Source organism: Rhinoderma darwinii, unplaced genomic scaffold (genome assembly GCF_050947455.1).
Source record: "Rhinoderma darwinii isolate aRhiDar2 unplaced genomic scaffold, aRhiDar2.hap1 Scaffold_1994, whole genome shotgun sequence".
Lineage (NCBI taxonomy): Eukaryota > Metazoa > Chordata > Amphibia > Anura > Rhinodermatidae > Rhinoderma > Rhinoderma darwinii.
The window spans coordinates 39,175-58,307 of record NW_027462353.1 but is presented as its reverse complement, the minus strand read 5'-3'; the positions used below and the strand labels follow the sequence as shown (position 1 = coordinate 58,307).

Sequence of the window (19,133 nt, the reverse complement as noted above, 5' to 3'; positions counted from 1 at the left end):
GGCAACACTGAGTGACTGACTGAGCCTCACCGTCTTATATAAAGTTCAGACGGAACTTTGCACGTGTCATAGTGGAGCCCTCAGGATTCCAGAGCCAGCTTTCTGACATCATAATGGGGCCTCAGAGATAAAAGCCTGGGCCCAGGCAGTGTTGGTCAGTGCTGCTCAGCAGGCAGCACTGGACTGGACTGGATTACAGCTGATACAAGGTGTGAAGGAACAAGGGGTGGCTGTGGGCATGCACTTGCTGCCGCTGCCAGTGTTTATCTGCATGGCAGCAGGGCATTTGGGCGTTGCCAGGAAGGCGTTTTTATGTAGATTCCTCCTCTTTCAGCACTGCATTGTGGTGCAAGCAAAAGAAGCAAATCCTGTCTGGCTTCCTCTCTGGCCTTTATTCACCTCCCGTGTAGCTGTGAGTGTGTGAGCCTGCAGGGCCCCATGGAATTGCCTAGAAGTAGGCTGAATCGCTGCAAGGGCTGAACAGCAGTATCGGGCAGGCTCGGGCAACGCGCGGCCCGTTCGGGTTATCGCTTCTCGGCCTTTTGGCTAAGATCAAGTGTAGTAACTGTTCTTATCAGTTTAATATCTGATACGTCCCCTATCTGGGGACCATATATTAAATGGATTTTTAGAACAGGGAGATGGAAATAGAGCTTGCTCTGTCCACTCCACGCATTGACCTGGTATTGCAGTATTTCCAGGACCGGTGCACCCTTTCCTTATGTGTTGACTAAAAGCAGATTCCAAAAGTGTTTTTTGTCTTTGCTATTGTTTCTGTCTTTCTGAAGGGATCTCCCCTTTTAATCCCATTATTTCAACACCTGTTGGACAATGCATGAGTGATAATGAGCTCATTGATTAAATGCAATTAATGAATAGATTGCCACCTCTTGTTGTGTGTCGTCTGTGTTTCTGTGTTTCCGGCATTTCACATTGGAACACCTCATTCACCTTCCTTGTCTTCTCTCCGCCCTCCCTTTTAGGTAAGTTAAAGAGCTGCACCTGAGCCAGCCACTGATTGATTGATTGATTGATTGATTGATTGATTGATTGATTGATTGATTGATGCAGCACAACAGTCAAATAGTGGAGTGGAGTAGGGGAACAGCAAACAGCCAATAAAGCAGCCCGCCCGCTCGCCTGCCCGCCACAATGGACCTACCTGTGTACACTAGATGGATGTGATGGAATGTACTGTCGTCCCTACATTTCAAGAAGAAGTAAGAATTGCAGTTGCAACAAAGCCTTGCTTGCCTACAAAGAGAGCAGCAATTTGGATTTGTTACTATGTTACCTAGAAGAATAACAAACTGTGCAAGGATGGAGGTTGTAGGAGCAAGGAGAAGTTGTCTGTAAAGTTGGTGGATGCCTATTTTCCATTTTGCAGTCCCTTGTCTCCCTCTTGTGGCCTCCTGGAGGCAACTAGCTGTGCAAAAAAAAGACAGCCTGGCGGCCGGCTGTTGCAGTGTTGCCCTCTCAGGCAACACTGAGTGACTGACTGAGCCTCACCGTCTTATATAAAGTTCAGACGGAACTTTGCACGTGTCATAGTGGAGCCCTCAGGATTCCAGAGCCAGCTTTCTGACATCATAATGGGGCCTCAGAGATAAAAGCCTGGGCCCAGGCAGTGTTGGTCAGTGCTGCTCAGCAGGCAGCACTGGACTGGACTGGATTACAGCTGATACAAGGTGTGAAGGAACAAGGGGTGGCTGTGGGCATGCACTTGCTGCCGCTGCCAGTGTTTATCTGCATGGCAGCAGGGCATTTGGGCGTTGCCAGGAAGGCGTTTTTATGTAGATTCCTCCTCTTTCAGCACTGCATTGTGGTGCAAGCAAAAGAAGCAAATCCTGTCTGGCTTCCTCTCCGGCCTTTATTCACCTCCCGTGTAGCTGTGAGTGTGTGAGCCTGCAGGGCCCCATGGAATTGCCTAGAAGTAGGCTGAATCGCTGCAAGGGCTGAACAGCAGTATCGGGCAGGCTCGGGCAACGCGCGGCCCGTTCGGGTTATCGCTTCTCAGCCTTTTGGCTAAGATCAAGTGTAGTATCTGTTCTTATCAGTTTAATATCTGATACGTCCCCTATCTGGGGACCATATATTAAATGGATTTTTAGAACAGGGAGATGGAAATAGAGCTTGCTCTGTCCACTCCACGCATTGACCTGGTATTGCAGTATTTCCAGGACCGGTGCACCCTTTCCTTATGTGTTGACTAAAAGCAGATTCCAAAAGTGTTTTTTGTCTTTGCTATTGTTTCTGTCTTTCTGAAGGGATCTCCCCTTTTAATCCCATTATTTCAACACCTGTTGGACAATGCATGAGTGATAATGAGCTCATTGATTAAATGCAATTAATGAATAGATTGCCACCTCTTGTTGTGTGTCGTCTGTGTTTCTGTGTTTCCGGCATTTCACATTGGAACACCTCATTCACCTTCCTTGTCTTCTCTCCGCCCTCCCTTTTAGGTAAGTTAAAGAGCTGCACCTGAGCCAGCCACTGATTGATTGATTGATTGATTGATTGATTGATTGATTGATTGATTGATTGATTGATTGATTGATGCAGCACAACAGTCAAATAGTGGAGTGGAGTAGGGGAACAGCAAACAGCCAATAAAGCAGCCCGCCCGCTCGCCTGCCCGCCACAATGGACCTACCTGTGTACACTAGATGGATGTGATGGAATGTACTGTCGTCCCTACATTTCAAGAAGAAGTAAGAATTGCAGTTGCAACAAAGCCTTGCTTGCCTACAAAGAGAGCAGCAATTTGGATTTGTTACTATGTTACCTAGAAGAATAACAAACTGTGCAAGGATGGAGGTTGTAGGAGCAAGGAGAAGTTGTCTGTAAAGTTGGTGGATGCCTATTTTCCATTTTGCAGTCCCTTGTCTCCCTCTTGTGGCCTCCTGGAGGCAACTAGCTGTGCAAAAAAAAGACAGCCTGGCGGCCGGCTGTTGCAGTGTTGCCCTCTCAGGCAACACTGAGTGACTGACTGAGCCTCACCGTCTTATATAAAGTTCAGACGGAACTTTGCACGTGTCATAGTGGAGCCCTCAGGATTCCAGAGCCAGCTTTCTGACATCATAATGGGGCCTCAGAGATAAAAGCCTGGGCCCAGGCAGTGTTGGTCAGTGCTGCTCAGCAGGCAGCACTGGACTGGACTGGATTACAGCTGATACAAGGTGTGAAGGAACAAGGGGTGGCTGTGGGCATGCACTTGCTGCCGCTGCCAGTGTTTATCTGCATGGCAGCAGGGCATTTGGGCGTTGCCAGGAAGGCGTTTTTATGTAGATTCCTCCTCTTTCAGCACTGCATTGTGGTGCAAGCAAAAGAAGCAAATCCTGTCTGGCTTCCTCTCCGGCCTTTATTCACCTCCCGTGTAGCTGTGAGTGTGTGAGCCTGCAGGGCCCCATGGAATTGCCTAGAAGTAGGCTGAATCGCTGCAAGGGCTGAACAGCAGTATCGGGCAGGCTCGGGCAACGCGCGGCCCGTTCGGGTTATCGCTTCTCGGCCTTTTGGCTAAGATCAAGTGTAGTATCTGTTCTTATCAGTTTAATATCTGATACGTCCCCTATCTGGGGACCATATATTAAATGGATTTTTAGAACAGGGAGATGGAAATAGAGCTTGCTCTGTCCACTCCACGCATTGACCTGGTATTGCAGTATTTCCAGGACCGGTGCACCCTTTCCTTATGTGTTGACTAAAAGCAGATTCCAAAAGTGTTTTTTGTCTTTGCTATTGTTTCTGTCTTTCTGAAGGGATCTCCCCTTTTAATCCCATTATTTCAACACCTGTTGGACAATGCATGAGTGATAATGAGCTCATTGATTAAATGCAATTAATGAATAGATTGCCACCTCTTGTTGTGTGTCGTCTGTGTTTCTGTGTTTCCGGCATTTCACATTGGAACACCTCATTCACCTTCCTTGTCTTCTCTCCGCCCTCCCTTTTAGGTAAGTTAAAGAGCTGCACCTGAGCCAGCCACTGATTGATTGATTGATTGATTGATTGATTGATTGATTGATTGATTGATGCAGCACAACAGTCAAATAGTGGAGTGGAGTAGGGGAACAGCAAACAGCCAATAAAGCAGCCCGCCCGCTCGCCTGCCCGCCACAATGGACCTACCTGTGTACACTAGATGGATGTGATGGAATGTACTGTCGTCCCTACATTTCAAGAAGAAGTAAGAATTGCAGTTGCAACAAAGCCTTGCTTGCCTACAAAGAGAGCAGCAATTTGGATTTGTTACTATGTTACCTAGAAGAATAACAAACTGTGCAAGGATGGAGGTTGTAGGAGCAAGGAGAAGTTGTCTGTAAAGTTGGTGGATGCCTATTTTCCATTTTGCAGTCCCTTGTCTCCCTCTTGTGGCCTCCTGGAGGCAACTAGCTGTGCAAAAAAAAGACAGCCTGGCGGCCGGCTGTTGCAGTGTTGCCCTCTCAGGCAACACTGAGTGACTGACTGAGCCTCACCGTCTTATATAAAGTTCAGACGGAACTTTGCACGTGTCATAGTGGAGCCCTCAGGATTCCAGAGCCAGCTTTCTGACATCATAATGGGGCCTCAGAGATAAAAGCCTGGGCCCAGGCAGTGTTGGTCAGTGCTGCTCAGCAGGCAGCACTGGACTGGACTGGATTACAGCTGATACAAGGTGTGAAGGAACAAGGGGTGGCTGTGGGCATGCACTTGCTGCCGCTGCCAGTGTTTATCTGCATGGCAGCAGGGCATTTGGGCGTTGCCAGGAAGGCGTTTTTATGTAGATTCCTCCTCTTTCAGCACTGCATTGTGGTGCAAGCAAAAGAAGCAAATCCTGTCTGGCTTCCTCTCTGGCCTTTATTCACCTCCCGTGTAGCTGTGAGTGTGTGAGCCTGCAGGGCCCCATGGAATTGCCTAGAAGTAGGCTGAATCGCTGCAAGGGCTGAACAGCAGTATCGGGCAGGCTCGGGCAACGCGCGGCCCGTTCGGGTTATCGCTTCTCGGCCTTTTGGCTAAGATCAAGTGTAGTAACTGTTCTTATCAGTTTAATATCTGATACGTCCCCTATCTGGGGACCATATATTAAATGGATTTTTAGAACAGGGAGATGGAAATAGAGCTTGCTCTGTCCACTCCACGCATTGACCTGGTATTGCAGTATTTCCAGGACCGGTGCACCCTTTCCTTATGTGTTGACTAAAAGCAGATTCCAAAAGTGTTTTTTGTCTTTGCTATTGTTTCTGTCTTTCTGAAGGGATCTCCCCTTTTAATCCCATTATTTCAACACCTGTTGGACAATGCATGAGTGATAATGAGCTCATTGATTAAATGCAATTAATGAATAGATTGCCACCTCTTGTTGTGTGTCGTCTGTGTTTCTGTGTTTCCGGCATTTCACATTGGAACACCTCATTCACCTTCCTTGTCTTCTCTCCGCCCTCCCTTTTAGGTAAGTTAAAGAGCTGCACCTGAGCCAGCCACTGATTGATTGATTGATTGATTGATTGATTGATTGATTGATTGATGCAGCACAACAGTCAAATAGTGGAGTGGAGTAGGGGAACAGCAAACAGCCAATAAAGCAGCCCGCCCGCTCGCCTGCCCGCCACAATGGACCTACCTGTGTACACTAGATGGATGTGATGGAATGTACTGTCGTCCCTACATTTCAAGAAGAAGTAAGAATTGCAGTTGCAACAAAGCCTTGCTTGCCTACAAAGAGAGCAGCAATTTGGATTTGTTACTATGTTACCTAGAAGAATAACAAACTGTGCAAGGATGGAGGTTGTAGGAGCAAGGAGAAGTTGTCTGTAAAGTTGGTGGATGCCTATTTTCCATTTTGCAGTCCCTTGTCTCCCTCTTGTGGCCTCCTGGAGGCAACTAGCTGTGCAAAAAAAAGACAGCCTGGCGGCCGGCTGTTGCAGTGTTGCCCTCTCAGGCAACACTGAGTGACTGACTGAGCCTCACCGTCTTATATAAAGTTCAGACGGAACTTTGCACGTGTCATAGTGGAGCCCTCAGGATTCCAGAGCCAGCTTTCTGACATCATAATGGGGCCTCAGAGATAAAAGCCTGGGCCCAGGCAGTGTTGGTCAGTGCTGCTCAGCAGGCAGCACTGGACTGGACTGGATTACAGCTGATACAAGGTGTGAAGGAACAAGGGGTGGCTGTGGGCATGCACTTGCTGCCGCTGCCAGTGTTTATCTGCATGGCAGCAGGGCATTTGGGCGTTGCCAGGAAGGCGTTTTTATGTAGATTCCTCCTCTTTCAGCACTGCATTGTGGTGCAAGCAAAAGAAGCAAATCCTGTCTGGCTTCCTCTCCGGCCTTTATTCACCTCCCGTGTAGCTGTGAGTGTGTGAGCCTGCAGGGCCCCATGGAATTGCCTAGAAGTAGGCTGAATCGCTGCAAGGGCTGAACAGCAGTATCGGGCAGGCTCGGGCAACGCGCGGCCCGTTCGGGTTATCGCTTCTCGGCCTTTTGGCTAAGATCAAGTGTAGTATCTGTTCTTATCAGTTTAATATCTGATACGTCCCCTATCTGGGGACCATATATTAAATGGATTTTTAGAACAGGGAGATGGAAATAGAGCTTGCTCTGTCCACTCCACGCATTGACCTGGTATTGCAGTATTTCCAGGACCGGTGCACCCTTTCCTTATGTGTTGACTAAAAGCAGATTCCAAAAGTGTTTTTTGTCTTTGCTATTGTTTCTGTCTTTCTGAAGGGATCTCCCCTTTTAATCCCATTATTTCAACACCTGTTGGACAATGCATGAGTGATAATGAGCTCATTGATTAAATGCAATTAATGAATAGATTGCCACCTCTTGTTGTGTGTCGTCTGTGTTTCTGTGTTTCCGGCATTTCACATTGGAACACCTCATTCACCTTCCTTGTCTTCTCTCCGCCCTCCCTTTTAGGTAAGTTAAAGAGCTGCACCTGAGCCAGCCACTGATTGATTGATTGATTGATTGATTGATTGATTGATTGATTGATTGATTGATTGATTGATTGATGCAGCACAACAGTCAAATAGTGGAGTGGAGTAGGGGAACAGCAAACAGCCAATAAAGCAGCCCGCCCGCTCGCCTGCCCGCCACAATGGACCTACCTGTGTACACTAGATGGATGTGATGGAATGTACTGTCGTCCCTACATTTCAAGAAGAAGTAAGAATTGCAGTTGCAACAAAGCCTTGCTTGCCTACAAAGAGAGCAGCAATTTGGATTTGTTACTATGTTACCTAGAAGAATAACAAACTGTGCAAGGATGGAGGTTGTAGGAGCAAGGAGAAGTTGTCTGTAAAGTTGGTGGATGCCTATTTTCCATTTTGCAGTCCCTTGTCTCCCTCTTGTGGCCTCCTGGAGGCAACTAGCTGTGCAAAAAAAAGACAGCCTGGCGGCCGGCTGTTGCAGTGTTGCCCTCTCAGGCAACACTGAGTGACTGACTGAGCCTCACCGTCTTATATAAAGTTCAGACGGAACTTTGCACGTGTCATAGTGGAGCCCTCAGGATTCCAGAGCCAGCTTTCTGACATCATAATGGGGCCTCAGAGATAAAAGCCTGGGCCCAGGCAGTGTTGGTCAGTGCTGCTCAGCAGGCAGCACTGGACTGGACTGGATTACAGCTGATACAAGGTGTGAAGGAACAAGGGGTGGCTGTGGGCATGCACTTGCTGCCGCTGCCAGTGTTTATCTGCATGGCAGCAGGGCATTTGGGCGTTGCCAGGAAGGCGTTTTTATGTAGATTCCTCCTCTTTCAGCACTGCATTGTGGTGCAAGCAAAAGAAGCAAATCCTGTCTGGCTTCCTCTCTGGCCTTTATTCACCTCCCGTGTAGCTGTGAGTGTGTGAGCCTGCAGGGCCCCATGGAATTGCCTAGAAGTAGGCTGAATCGCTGCAAGGGCTGAACAGCAGTATCGGGCAGGCTCGGGCAACGCGCGGCCCGTTCGGGTTATCGCTTCTCGGCCTTTTGGCTAAGATCAAGTGTAGTAACTGTTCTTATCAGTTTAATATCTGATACGTCCCCTATCTGGGGACCATATATTAAATGGATTTTTAGAACAGGGAGATGGAAATAGAGCTTGCTCTGTCCACTCCACGCATTGACCTGGTATTGCAGTATTTCCAGGACCGGTGCACCCTTTCCTTATGTGTTGACTAAAAGCAGATTCCAAAAGTGTTTTTTGTCTTTGCTATTGTTTCTGTCTTTCTGAAGGGATCTCCCCTTTTAATCCCATTATTTCAACACCTGTTGGACAATGCATGAGTGATAATGAGCTCATTGATTAAATGCAATTAATGAATAGATTGCCACCTCTTGTTGTGTGTCGTCTGTGTTTCTGTGTTTCCGGCATTTCACATTGGAACACCTCATTCACCTTCCTTGTCTTCTCTCCGCCCTCCCTTTTAGGTAAGTTAAAGAGCTGCACCTGAGCCAGCCACTGATTGATTGATTGATTGATTGATTGATTGATTGATTGATTGATTGATTGATTGATTGATTGATGCAGCACAACAGTCAAATAGTGGAGTGGAGTAGGGGAACAGCAAACAGCCAATAAAGCAGCCCGCCCGCTCGCCTGCCCGCCACAATGGACCTACCTGTGTACACTAGATGGATGTGATGGAATGTACTGTCGTCCCTACATTTCAAGAAGAAGTAAGAATTGCAGTTGCAACAAAGCCTTGCTTGCCTACAAAGAGAGCAGCAATTTGGATTTGTTACTATGTTACCTAGAAGAATAACAAACTGTGCAAGGATGGAGGTTGTAGGAGCAAGGAGAAGTTGTCTGTAAAGTTGGTGGATGCCTATTTTCCATTTTGCAGTCCCTTGTCTCCCTCTTGTGGCCTCCTGGAGGCAACTAGCTGTGCAAAAAAAAGACAGCCTGGCGGCCGGCTGTTGCAGTGTTGCCCTCTCAGGCAACACTGAGTGACTGACTGAGCCTCACCGTCTTATATAAAGTTCAGACGGAACTTTGCACGTGTCATAGTGGAGCCCTCAGGATTCCAGAGCCAGCTTTCTGACATCATAATGGGGCCTCAGAGATAAAAGCCTGGGCCCAGGCAGTGTTGGTCAGTGCTGCTCAGCAGGCAGCACTGGACTGGACTGGATTACAGCTGATACAAGGTGTGAAGGAACAAGGGGTGGCTGTGGGCATGCACTTGCTGCCGCTGCCAGTGTTTATCTGCATGGCAGCAGGGCATTTGGGCGTTGCCAGGAAGGCGTTTTTATGTAGATTCCTCCTCTTTCAGCACTGCATTGTGGTGCAAGCAAAAGAAGCAAATCCTGTCTGGCTTCCTCTCCGGCCTTTATTCACCTCCCGTGTAGCTGTGAGTGTGTGAGCCTGCAGGGCCCCATGGAATTGCCTAGAAGTAGGCTGAATCGCTGCAAGGGCTGAACAGCAGTATCGGGCAGGCTCGGGCAACGCGCGGCCCGTTCGGGTTATCGCTTCTCGGCCTTTTGGCTAAGATCAAGTGTAGTATCTGTTCTTATCAGTTTAATATCTGATACGTCCCCTATCTGGGGACCATATATTAAATGGATTTTTAGAACAGGGAGATGGAAATAGAGCTTGCTCTGTCCACTCCACGCATTGACCTGGTATTGCAGTATTTCCAGGACCGGTGCACCCTTTCCTTATGTGTTGACTAAAAGCAGATTCCAAAAGTGTTTTTTGTCTTTGCTATTGTTTCTGTCTTTCTGAAGGGATCTCCCCTTTTAATCCCATTATTTCAACACCTGTTGGACAATGCATGAGTGATAATGAGCTCATTGATTAAATGCAATTAATGAATAGATTGCCACCTCTTGTTGTGTGTCGTCTGTGTTTCTGTGTTTCCGGCATTTCACATTGGAACACCTCATTCACCTTCCTTGTCTTCTCTCCGCCCTCCCTTTTAGGTAAGTTAAAGAGCTGCACCTGAGCCAGCCACTGATTGATTGATTGATTGATTGATTGATTGATTGATTGATTGATTGATTGATTGATGCAGCACAACAGTCAAATAGTGGAGTGGAGTAGGGGAACAGCAAACAGCCAATAAAGCAGCCCGCCCGCTCGCCTGCCCGCCACAATGGACCTACCTGTGTACACTAGATGGATGTGATGGAATGTACTGTCGTCCCTACATTTCAAGAAGAAGTAAGAATTGCAGTTGCAACAAAGCCTTGCTTGCCTACAAAGAGAGCAGCAATTTGGATTTGTTACTATGTTACCTAGAAGAATAACAAACTGTGCAAGGATGGAGGTTGTAGGAGCAAGGAGAAGTTGTCTGTAAAGTTGGTGGATGCCTATTTTCCATTTTGCAGTCCCTTGTCTCCCTCTTGTGGCCTCCTGGAGGCAACTAGCTGTGCAAAAAAAAGACAGCCTGGCGGCCGGCTGTTGCAGTGTTGCCCTCTCAGGCAACACTGAGTGACTGACTGAGCCTCACCGTCTTATATAAAGTTCAGACGGAACTTTGCACGTGTCATAGTGGAGCCCTCAGGATTCCAGAGCCAGCTTTCTGACATCATAATGGGGCCTCAGAGATAAAAGCCTGGGCCCAGGCAGTGTTGGTCAGTGCTGCTCAGCAGGCAGCACTGGACTGGACTGGATTACAGCTGATACAAGGTGTGAAGGAACAAGGGGTGGCTGTGGGCATGCACTTGCTGCCGCTGCCAGTGTTTATCTGCATGGCAGCAGGGCATTTGGGCGTTGCCATGAAGGCGTTTTTATGTAGATTCCTCCTCTTTCAGCACTGCATTGTGGTGCAAGCAAAAGAAGCAAATCCTGTCTGGCTTCCTCTCCGGCCTTTATTCACCTCCCGTGTAGCTGTGAGTGTGTGAGCCTGCAGGGCCCCATGGAATTGCCTAGAAGTAGGCTGAATCGCTGCAAGGGCTGAACAGCAGTATCGGGCAGGCTCGGGCAACGCGCGGCCCGTTCGGGTTATCGCTTCTCGGCCTTTTGGCTAAGATCAAGTGTAGTATCTGTTCTTATCAGTTTAATATCTGATACGTCCCCTATCTGGGGACCATATATTAAATGGATTTTTAGAACAGGGAGATGGAAATAGAGCTTGCTCTGTCCACTCCACGCATTGACCTGGTATTGCAGTATTTCCAGGACCGGTGCACCCTTTCCTTATGTGTTGACTAAAAGCAGATTCCAAAAGTGTTTTTTGTCTTTGCTATTGTTTCTGTCTTTCTGAAGGGATCTCCCCTTTTAATCCCATTATTTCAACACCTGTTGGACAATGCATGAGTGATAATGAGCTCATTGATTAAATGCAATTAATGAATAGATTGCCACCTCTTGTTGTGTGTCGTCTGTGTTTCTGTGTTTCCGGCATTTCACATTGGAACACCTCATTCACCTTGCTTGTCTTCTCTCCGCCCTCCCTTTTAGGTAAGTTAAAGAGCTGCACCTGAGCCAGCCACTGATTGATTGATTGATTGATTGATTGATTGATTGATTGATTGATTGATTGATTGATTGATGCAGCACAACAGTCAAATAGTGGAGTGGAGTAGGGGAACAGCAAACAGCCAATAAAGCAGCCCGCCCGCTCGCCTGCCCGCCACAATGGACCTACCTGTGTACACTAGATGGATGTGATGGAATGTACTGTCGTCCCTACATTTCAAGAAGAAGTAAGAATTGCAGTTGCAACAAAGCCTTGCTTGCCTACAAAGAGAGCAGCAATTTGGATTTGTTACTATGTTACCTAGAAGAATAACAAACTGTGCAAGGATGGAGGTTGTAGGAGCAAGGAGAAGTTGTCTGTAAAGTTGGTGGATGCCTATTTTCCATTTTGCAGTCCCTTGTCTCCCTCTTGTGGCCTCCTGGAGGCAACTAGCTGTGCAAAAAAAAGACAGCCTGGCGGCCGGCTGTTGCAGTGTTGCCCTCTCAGGCAACACTGAGTGACTGACTGAGCCTCACCGTCTTATATAAAGTTCAGACGGAACTTTGCACGTGTCATAGTGGAGCCCTCAGGATTCCAGAGCCAGCTTTCTGACATCATAATGGGGCCTCAGAGATAAAAGCCTGGGCCCAGGCAGTGTTGGTCAGTGCTGCTCAGCAGGCAGCACTGGACTGGACTGGATTACAGCTGATACAAGGTGTGAAGGAACAAGGGGTGGCTGTGGGCATGCACTTGCTGCCGCTGCCAGTGTTTATCTGCATGGCAGCAGGGCATTTGGGCGTTGCCAGGAAGGCGTTTTTATGTAGATTCCTCCTCTTTCAGCACTGCATTGTGGTGCAAGCAAAAGAAGCAAATCCTGTCTGGCTTCCTCTCCGGCCTTTATTCACCTCCCGTGTAGCTGTGAGTGTGTGAGCCTGCAGGGCCCCATGGAATTGCCTAGAAGTAGGCTGAATCGCTGCAAGGGCTGAACAGCAGTATCGGGCAGGCTCGGGCAACGCGCGGCCCGTTCGGGTTATCGCTTCTCGGCCTTTTGGCTAAGCTCAAGTGGCTTGTCAGAGGGTCTCCTAGCCTGTCATACCCTTGGCCTTAGAGCATTGGCAGTTTACTGTCTGAAGCTCTATGCTGCTATAAGGGGAAGACCACGGAGAACAAGAAGGCGATCGACTGAGTTCCCAGACAGGGATACAGATAATATGGCTTCTTATGGCCGAATCCGATTCCTGGAGCGTGGACAAAATTTTGTGAAGAACGGCATCCGAATTGATATTGGAGAAAATTATCGTGAGGAGTTCGGATTGAAACATCTGGCTACAGAGATCCTGTTTGGACTTCTTCTGGTGGAAAAGAATGACATTCTCTGCCTACAACATCCGGCAAAAGACTATTACATCCTGGTCTTGGAGACAACAGCTGCCTGCCAGAACTTCTACCAGACTCTGAAATTGAAAGAGGGGAGTCCAGAGCTGGAGGGACTTAAATTCACGTTGCTCTACTCCTATGGTGAAGCGTATGTGACTGTCTTCATGTACAATCAGTATGTCACCATGGACAATATTGCTCGGTTCCTGCTGCGGTATTGTACGGACATTAAAAATGGGCAGAAGGTGATGGACGAAGTTGGCCTATGGACAGGCAAATACAAATTTTTGGTGAAGTTTGGAGCAGACCCAGATGGGATTGGGGGAGTTCACCACCCGCCTTCCAATTTCACCATTGGCCGTGACAGAGGCTATCTGTTCTACAACAATATGCCCTCCTATTGTAGGAAATGTAGGAAGTTTGGGCACAAGCCAGATGGATGTAAAGCAGAGGCGGCTGACACACGCTTCTGCAGTCACTGTGGGAAGCTTGGCCACAATAGAGACGAGTGTCAGGAGGAGATCACATGTAATCTGTGTGGTGGGAAGAGACACACATTCAAAGATTGCCCAGATAGGGTAAAGACTTGGGCGCAGGTTGCAGCGAAAGCTCAACAACAACCTGGACTGACTATTCTATCCAAGGAGCCTGCTGCTGGGCCATCTGTTGCTGGCCTCATACGGAAGGTGGCCCCAGTATCAGAGGGAAAAAAGAACCTATCCATTATCCTGAGTCCTTCCGTAATGGTGGCCGGTCCTGTAGCAGTTACAGAGTCCGATGTCCCATCCGAGGCCGAGGGTCTGCCATCTAGCGGTTCTCGTGTGACTGATGTCCGCTCTCCCAGTCTTCCTGATGGCCAAGAGGATGACTGGGGTGAAGTGATGGAGCTGGAGGAGAAAAGAAAAAGGAAAAAGGTTGAGTCGGCTGAGTCTAGTAGTGTCAAGTCGAAAAAGGCTATGAAGGCAAAATTAAAAGACGTACAGCCAGTGCTGGCAATGGAGACACCGCAGCCAGTATCGGCAATTGAAATGTCCCAACCTATCCAGCCCACCATGGATATCCAGGAGTTCGCAACTCCAAGCCTGGGGGATATACTTCCTGAACTTTCTGATTCTGATGGGTCATCATGAAGTCTGAATGATGTCCTGTCTGAAGTTGCTCTCGCTGAATGTGAGGAGTGTGAGGAGCTCTGCCAGAAGGGCTGCCTTTTTTTTCGTTTTTGAGCACATTGAACTTTGATATTGTTTTTCTGCAAGAATGTGATATAGATCACAGTATGGACTATAAAGAGCTGAGAGACAGTTGGCCTCACGGACAATCGGTTTGGTCAGGCGAAAATTCAAATAAGTCAACAGGAGTAGGCGTTTTATTGAAAGGGCAGAATTGCCGAATTATTTCCTTTGTTGAACTTATCCCCGGGAGGGCGCTTTTAGTTATTGTTGACTATAATGGGAGTGAAGTGAAACTCCTCAATGTGTATGCCTCACCTGATACTAATGAAAGGTCAGAATTGATTGAAGATATCCAGCCATTTATTGCCGGCTCAACATCGCTTGTAGTAGCAGGTGATCTCAATTGTGCACTCGAAAGTGAAGATCGAACTGGAGGTGCTGCAAGAAGAGTAGATAAAACCGTACAACAGTGGAAAAATTTCATTTGCGATTTTGAATTGTCTGATGTATGGAGGAGTCTGAAGAGGTCTGAACCAGGTTATACCTGGGAGAACGTTACAGTCAAGTCCAGACTGGATTATGTACTCACATCCAAAAATATGAAGCCAGTGGATATTAAGATTGAAGACAATATCTTCTCTGACCATAAAATGCTCAGTGCAACTATTCATATCCCTGCAAATGAAAGAGGAAGAGGAGTATGGAGATTAAATACCAGCTTTCTGGAAGACAAAGTGATGCAGGAGGAATTCATTGTAGCCTATAAAAAATGGGCAACTGCTAAAGGAAAATTTCCATCAATCCTAGAATGGTGGGACAATACTAAAGAGAAGATCAAGAACTTCTTCCTAGATTATGGGATTAAAAGAGCCCGAGAGAAGAAAAGGTGGTACAAGAGACTCAACACAAAATTACAGACTTACCTGAGTTTGAAGAACGCTGGTGTTGATATCGCTGACCTGGTGGGAAAAATTAAGAAAGAAATTAAAGAGGTCATCCATCAAAAAGGACAAGAAGTGATCTTTAATACTAAAGTGCAACAGTTGGAAAATAACGAGAAATGTTCACGCTTCTTTTTCAAAAAAAGTATGGAACAGAAAAATATCATGACCAATATCGCTGGTCAAACCAGCAAAGAAGGTATGCTTCAAGAGGCCAAGAAATTCTATCAGTCTCTCTTTGACAAAAAGAAGATAGATATGTCTTTTGTCTCACACGCCCTAGAAGCGCTAGAACTTAAGCTTGGCCAAGCTGAGAAAGAAGACTTATGCAAGGAACTTACCTTGGGAGAACTCCTGAGTGTAATCAAGAGTTTCGCAAGAGGGAAGGCTCCAGGATCAGATGGTCTATCAGTGGAGTTCTTTTCAACATTCTGGAACACTCTGAAGGAAGACCTGCTGGAGATCTTCAAAGCAGCAATGAAGAGCGAGCTGTTACCTGAGTCATGGAGGAGAGGAATAGTTACTTTGCTGTTTAAGAAAGGAGACAAGACCAGTCTTGAAAATTGGAGGCCAATAACCCTCCTCAATGTCGATTACAAGGTGTTATCCAAAATCTTGGTTAATAGAATTAAGAAACACATCGACAAGGTCATCCACCAAGACCAAGTTTGTGGGGTACCGGGTAGAAGTATTGCAGATAACCTAAATACCATCAGGGACTGCATCTGGTACTCCAAAGACAGAAAGCAAGATTTGGCCGTGTTGTCACTGGACTTTCAGAAGGCCTATGACCGAGTCTCGCACGAGTTCCTGTGGCTTGTGCTGAAGAAAATGAATTTTCCTGAGACAGTGATCAAACAAGTCGCATTACTGTACAAAGAATCCTATAGCCAAGTTACCATTAATGGCTTCTTGTCTGGAAAAGTGGATCTGATGTCTGGGGTAAAACAAGGATGCCCCCTGTCGCCCATCCTCTTCATCTGTGTCCTCGAACCCCTGCTCACGCTGTTGAGGAAAGATAAGATCATTAGAGGGGTGCCGATTCCAGGAGGAGGTGGGCAGTCAGTGAAAGTAAGTGCCTATATGGACGATGTCAATATTCTATGCTCCAATAAACAATCTGTGAGGAGGGCGCTACTGCTAACAGACTTCTTCTGTCAAGCATCAGGATTCAGATTGAATAAGAATAAGTGCGACTGCTTCACACTGAAGGAATGGAGGGATTTCGACTTACCTGAGGTCAATACCCAGTGCGACAGAATCAAAATTCTTGGTGTCATATTCACGCCCCAGAATGATGGAAAAGAAAGCTGGGAGCTGATAAGTGAAAAGGTGAAGAAGAAGATTGAGTTTTGGAAACTCAGACAGCTAACAATTGAAGGGAAGAACTTGGTCATCAAGGCACTAGTACTACCTCTGCTGTTGTACTTGAGCCAGGTTTTTCTACCAAGCGAAAATCGTCTTAAGGAACTCCAAAGGATATGTTTCCATTTCATCTGGAATTCAAAAATGGAGAAAGTTAGACGAGAGATAATGTACAAGCAGAAGAAGAATGGAGGAAAGGAGATTATCTTCTTTAAACGCTTTCTATATCTGCAGTATTTCTCCTTGTGTTTCAAGAACATCAAGACGAATAAAACCTGGGCCTATTTTCTAAGGTATGCTGCTGGACACGTGTTCAGAAAGAGAAAGTGGATAGAGCTGCCCCTTACAAAGCCTACCCTGCTGCTACCACCTGTGCAGTATGTATGTTTGGAAAGAACCATCCATGTCTACCAACTGGAAGGTATGGAACAGGAACATCTTAAGAATGCCAGAAAGCTGAGAATGTTGCTGGACAGTCACCAAGAGACAACAAATGTGAGTAACTTCACTACATCAAAGTCTATGGAGCTATGGAGAAACACCAATGCTCCTTACCTATCCAATGTTCTTAAAGACTTGTCTTGGATGATTCTACACGAAAGTCTCCCTACCAGGGCATTTCAGTATAGAAGAGGGCTCGTCTCCACTCCAAGATGCCCAAGAGCTGGGTGTCCTGGAGAAGAAAGCGTCATGCACTTAATGTGGAACTGTGCCTATGCTCAGAAGGTATGGAAAACTGTTGGCATTCTATTGAAATTTACCTGTGAATTAAGGTTCCTGAACCATGAAGTGGTGCTGTATGGAGACTTCAAGCATCCTGTGGGAGAGAAGAAGAGAGTGTTGTGGATTATCTTGAACTGTTTAAAAAATGCCCTATGGAAGGTGCGCAACATCTTACTGTTCAGAAGAGACACCATTTCCGAGAAAGACTGTATAAAGCTGGCCCTAAGTGAAATTTACGTCTTCTATTTGTTGGACAGGAAGAGAGTGGGTCCAAAAGCCTCAAGCTGGTGGAATTTAAGAAGTTGGAACGTCCTGTTGGAAGATGTTTGAACTGAAGCTTTTTTCTGTTTCGCAGATTTTATAAGAAATAGCTGAATAAGAACTAAAAAAATTAAAATGTAAAAATCTGTTCTTATCAGTTTAATATCTGATACGTCCCCTATCTGGGGACCATATATTAAATGGATTTTTAGAACAGGGAGATGGAAATAGAGCTTGCTCTGTCCACTCCACGCATTGACCTGGTATTGCAGTATTTCCAGGACCGGTGCACCCTTTCCTTATGTGTTGACTAAAAGCAGATTCCAAAAGTGTTTTTTGTCTTTGCTATTGTTTCTGTCTTTCTGAAGGGATCTCCCCTTTTAATCCCATTATTTCAACACCTGTTGGACAATGCATGAGTGATAATGAGCTCATTGATTAAATGCAATTAATGAATAGATTGCCACCTCTTGTTGTGTGTCGTCTGTGTTTCTGTGTTTCCGGCATTTCACATTGGAACACCTCATTCACCTTCCTTGTCTTCTCTCCGCCCTCCCTTTTAGGTAAGTTAAAGAGCTGCACCTGAGCCAGCCACTGATTGATTGATTGATTGATTGATTGATTGATTGATTGATTGATGCAGCACAACAGTCAAATAGTGGAGTGGAGTAGGGGAACAGCAAACAGCCAATAAAGCAGCCCGCCCGCTCGCCTGCCCGCCACAATGGACCTACCTGTGTACACTAGATGGATGTGATGGAATGTACTGTCGTCCCTACATTTCAAGAAGAAGTAAGAATTGCAGTTGCAACAAAGCCTTGCTTGCCTACAAAGAGAGCAGCAATTTGGATTTGTTACTATGTTACCTAGAAGAATAACAAACTGTGCAAGGATGGAGGTTGTAGGAGCAAGGAGAAGTTGTCTGTAAAGTTGGTGGATGCCTATTTTCCATTTTGCAGTCCCTTGTCTCCCTCTTGTGGCCTCCTGGAGGCAACTAGCTGTGCAAAAAAAAGACAGCCTGGCGGCCGGCTGTTGCAGTGTTGCCCTCTCAGGCAACACTGAGTGACTGACTGAGCCTCACCGTCTTATATAAAGTTCAGACGGAACTTTGCACGTGTCATAGTGGAGCCCTCAGGATTCCAGAGCCAGCTTTCTGACATCATAATGGGGCCTCAGAGATAAAAGCCTGGGCCCAGGCAGTGTTGGTCAGTGCTGCTCAGCAGGCAGCACTGGACTGGACTGGATTACAGCTGATACAAGGTGTGAAGGAACAAGGGGTGGCTGTGGGCATGCACTTGCTGCCGCTGCCAGTGTTTATCTGCATGGCAGCAGGGCATTTGGGCGTTGCCAGGAAGGCGTTTTTATGTAGATTCCTCCTCTTTCAGCACTGCATTGTGGTGCAAGCAAAAGAAGCAAATCCTGTCTGGCTTCCTCTCCGGCCTTTATTCACCTCCCGTGTAGCTGTGAGTGTGTGAGCCTGCAGGGCCCCATGGAATTGCCTAGAAGTAGGCTGAATCGCTGCAAGGGCTGAACAGCAGTATCGGGCAGGCTCGGGCAACGCGCGGCCCGTTCGGGTTATCGCTTCTCGGCCTTTTGGCTAAGATCAAGTGTAGTATCTGTTCTTATCAGTTTAATATCTGATACGTCCCCTATCTGGGGACCATATATTAAATGGATTTTTAGAACAGGGAGATGGAAATAGAGCTTGCTCTGTCCACTCCACGCATTGACCTGGTATTGCAGTATTTCCAGGACCGGTGCACCCTTTCCTTATGTGTTGACTAAAAGCAGATTCCAAAAGTGTTTTTTGTCTTTGCTATTGTTTCTGTCTTTCTGAAGGGATCTCCCCTTTTAATCCCATTATTTCAACACCTGTTGGACAATGCATGAGTGATAATGAGCTCATTGATTAAATGCAATTAATGAATAGAT

General features: G+C 46.8%; 1 long non-coding RNA gene and 10 other non-coding genes across 11 annotated transcripts; 10 read left to right on the top strand and 1 right to left on the bottom strand.

Moving 5' to 3' along the window:
- Nucleotides 1-526: 526 nt before the first annotated feature.
- On the top strand, nt 527-717 carry LOC142701101 (U2 spliceosomal RNA). Its single transcript, XR_012866829.1, has one exon. It is a non-coding gene; the product is annotated as a U2 spliceosomal RNA (small nuclear RNA).
- A 1,288-nt stretch (nt 718-2,005) lies between these two features.
- LOC142701095 (U2 spliceosomal RNA) lies at nt 2,006-2,196 on the top strand. The gene has a single exon (XR_012866824.1). It is a non-coding gene; the product is annotated as a U2 spliceosomal RNA (small nuclear RNA).
- A 1,300-nt stretch (nt 2,197-3,496) lies between these two features.
- LOC142701093 (U2 spliceosomal RNA) lies at nt 3,497-3,687 on the top strand. Its single transcript, XR_012866822.1, has one exon. It is a non-coding gene; the product is annotated as a U2 spliceosomal RNA (small nuclear RNA).
- A 1,284-nt stretch (nt 3,688-4,971) lies between these two features.
- LOC142701100 (U2 spliceosomal RNA) lies at nt 4,972-5,162 on the top strand. Its single transcript, XR_012866828.1, has one exon. It is a non-coding gene; the product is annotated as a U2 spliceosomal RNA (small nuclear RNA).
- A 1,280-nt stretch (nt 5,163-6,442) lies between these two features.
- LOC142701092 (U2 spliceosomal RNA) lies at nt 6,443-6,633 on the top strand. The gene has a single exon (XR_012866821.1). It is a non-coding gene; the product is annotated as a U2 spliceosomal RNA (small nuclear RNA).
- A 1,300-nt stretch (nt 6,634-7,933) lies between these two features.
- LOC142701099 (U2 spliceosomal RNA) lies at nt 7,934-8,124 on the top strand. The gene has a single exon (XR_012866827.1). It is a non-coding gene; the product is annotated as a U2 spliceosomal RNA (small nuclear RNA).
- A 1,300-nt stretch (nt 8,125-9,424) lies between these two features.
- Nucleotides 9,425-9,615, top strand: LOC142701090 (U2 spliceosomal RNA). Its single transcript, XR_012866819.1, has one exon. It is a non-coding gene; the product is annotated as a U2 spliceosomal RNA (small nuclear RNA).
- Nucleotides 9,616-10,907: 1,292 nt separating this feature from the next.
- LOC142701089 (U2 spliceosomal RNA) lies at nt 10,908-11,098 on the top strand. Its single transcript, XR_012866818.1, has one exon. It is a non-coding gene; the product is annotated as a U2 spliceosomal RNA (small nuclear RNA).
- Nucleotides 11,099-15,752: 4,654 nt separating this feature from the next.
- LOC142701066 (uncharacterized) lies at nt 15,753-16,880 on the bottom strand. The gene is made up of 4 exons (XR_012866797.1): nt 16,773-16,880; nt 16,267-16,348; nt 16,087-16,169; nt 15,753-15,857 (listed from the first exon to the last, which is right to left on the bottom strand). It is a non-coding gene; the product is annotated as an uncharacterized LOC142701066 (long non-coding RNA).
- A 427-nt stretch (nt 16,881-17,307) lies between these two features.
- LOC142701104 (U2 spliceosomal RNA) lies at nt 17,308-17,498 on the top strand. Its single transcript, XR_012866832.1, has one exon. It is a non-coding gene; the product is annotated as a U2 spliceosomal RNA (small nuclear RNA).
- A 1,280-nt stretch (nt 17,499-18,778) lies between these two features.
- LOC142701088 (U2 spliceosomal RNA) lies at nt 18,779-18,969 on the top strand. The gene has a single exon (XR_012866817.1). It is a non-coding gene; the product is annotated as a U2 spliceosomal RNA (small nuclear RNA).
- Nucleotides 18,970-19,133: the final 164 nt, after the last annotated feature.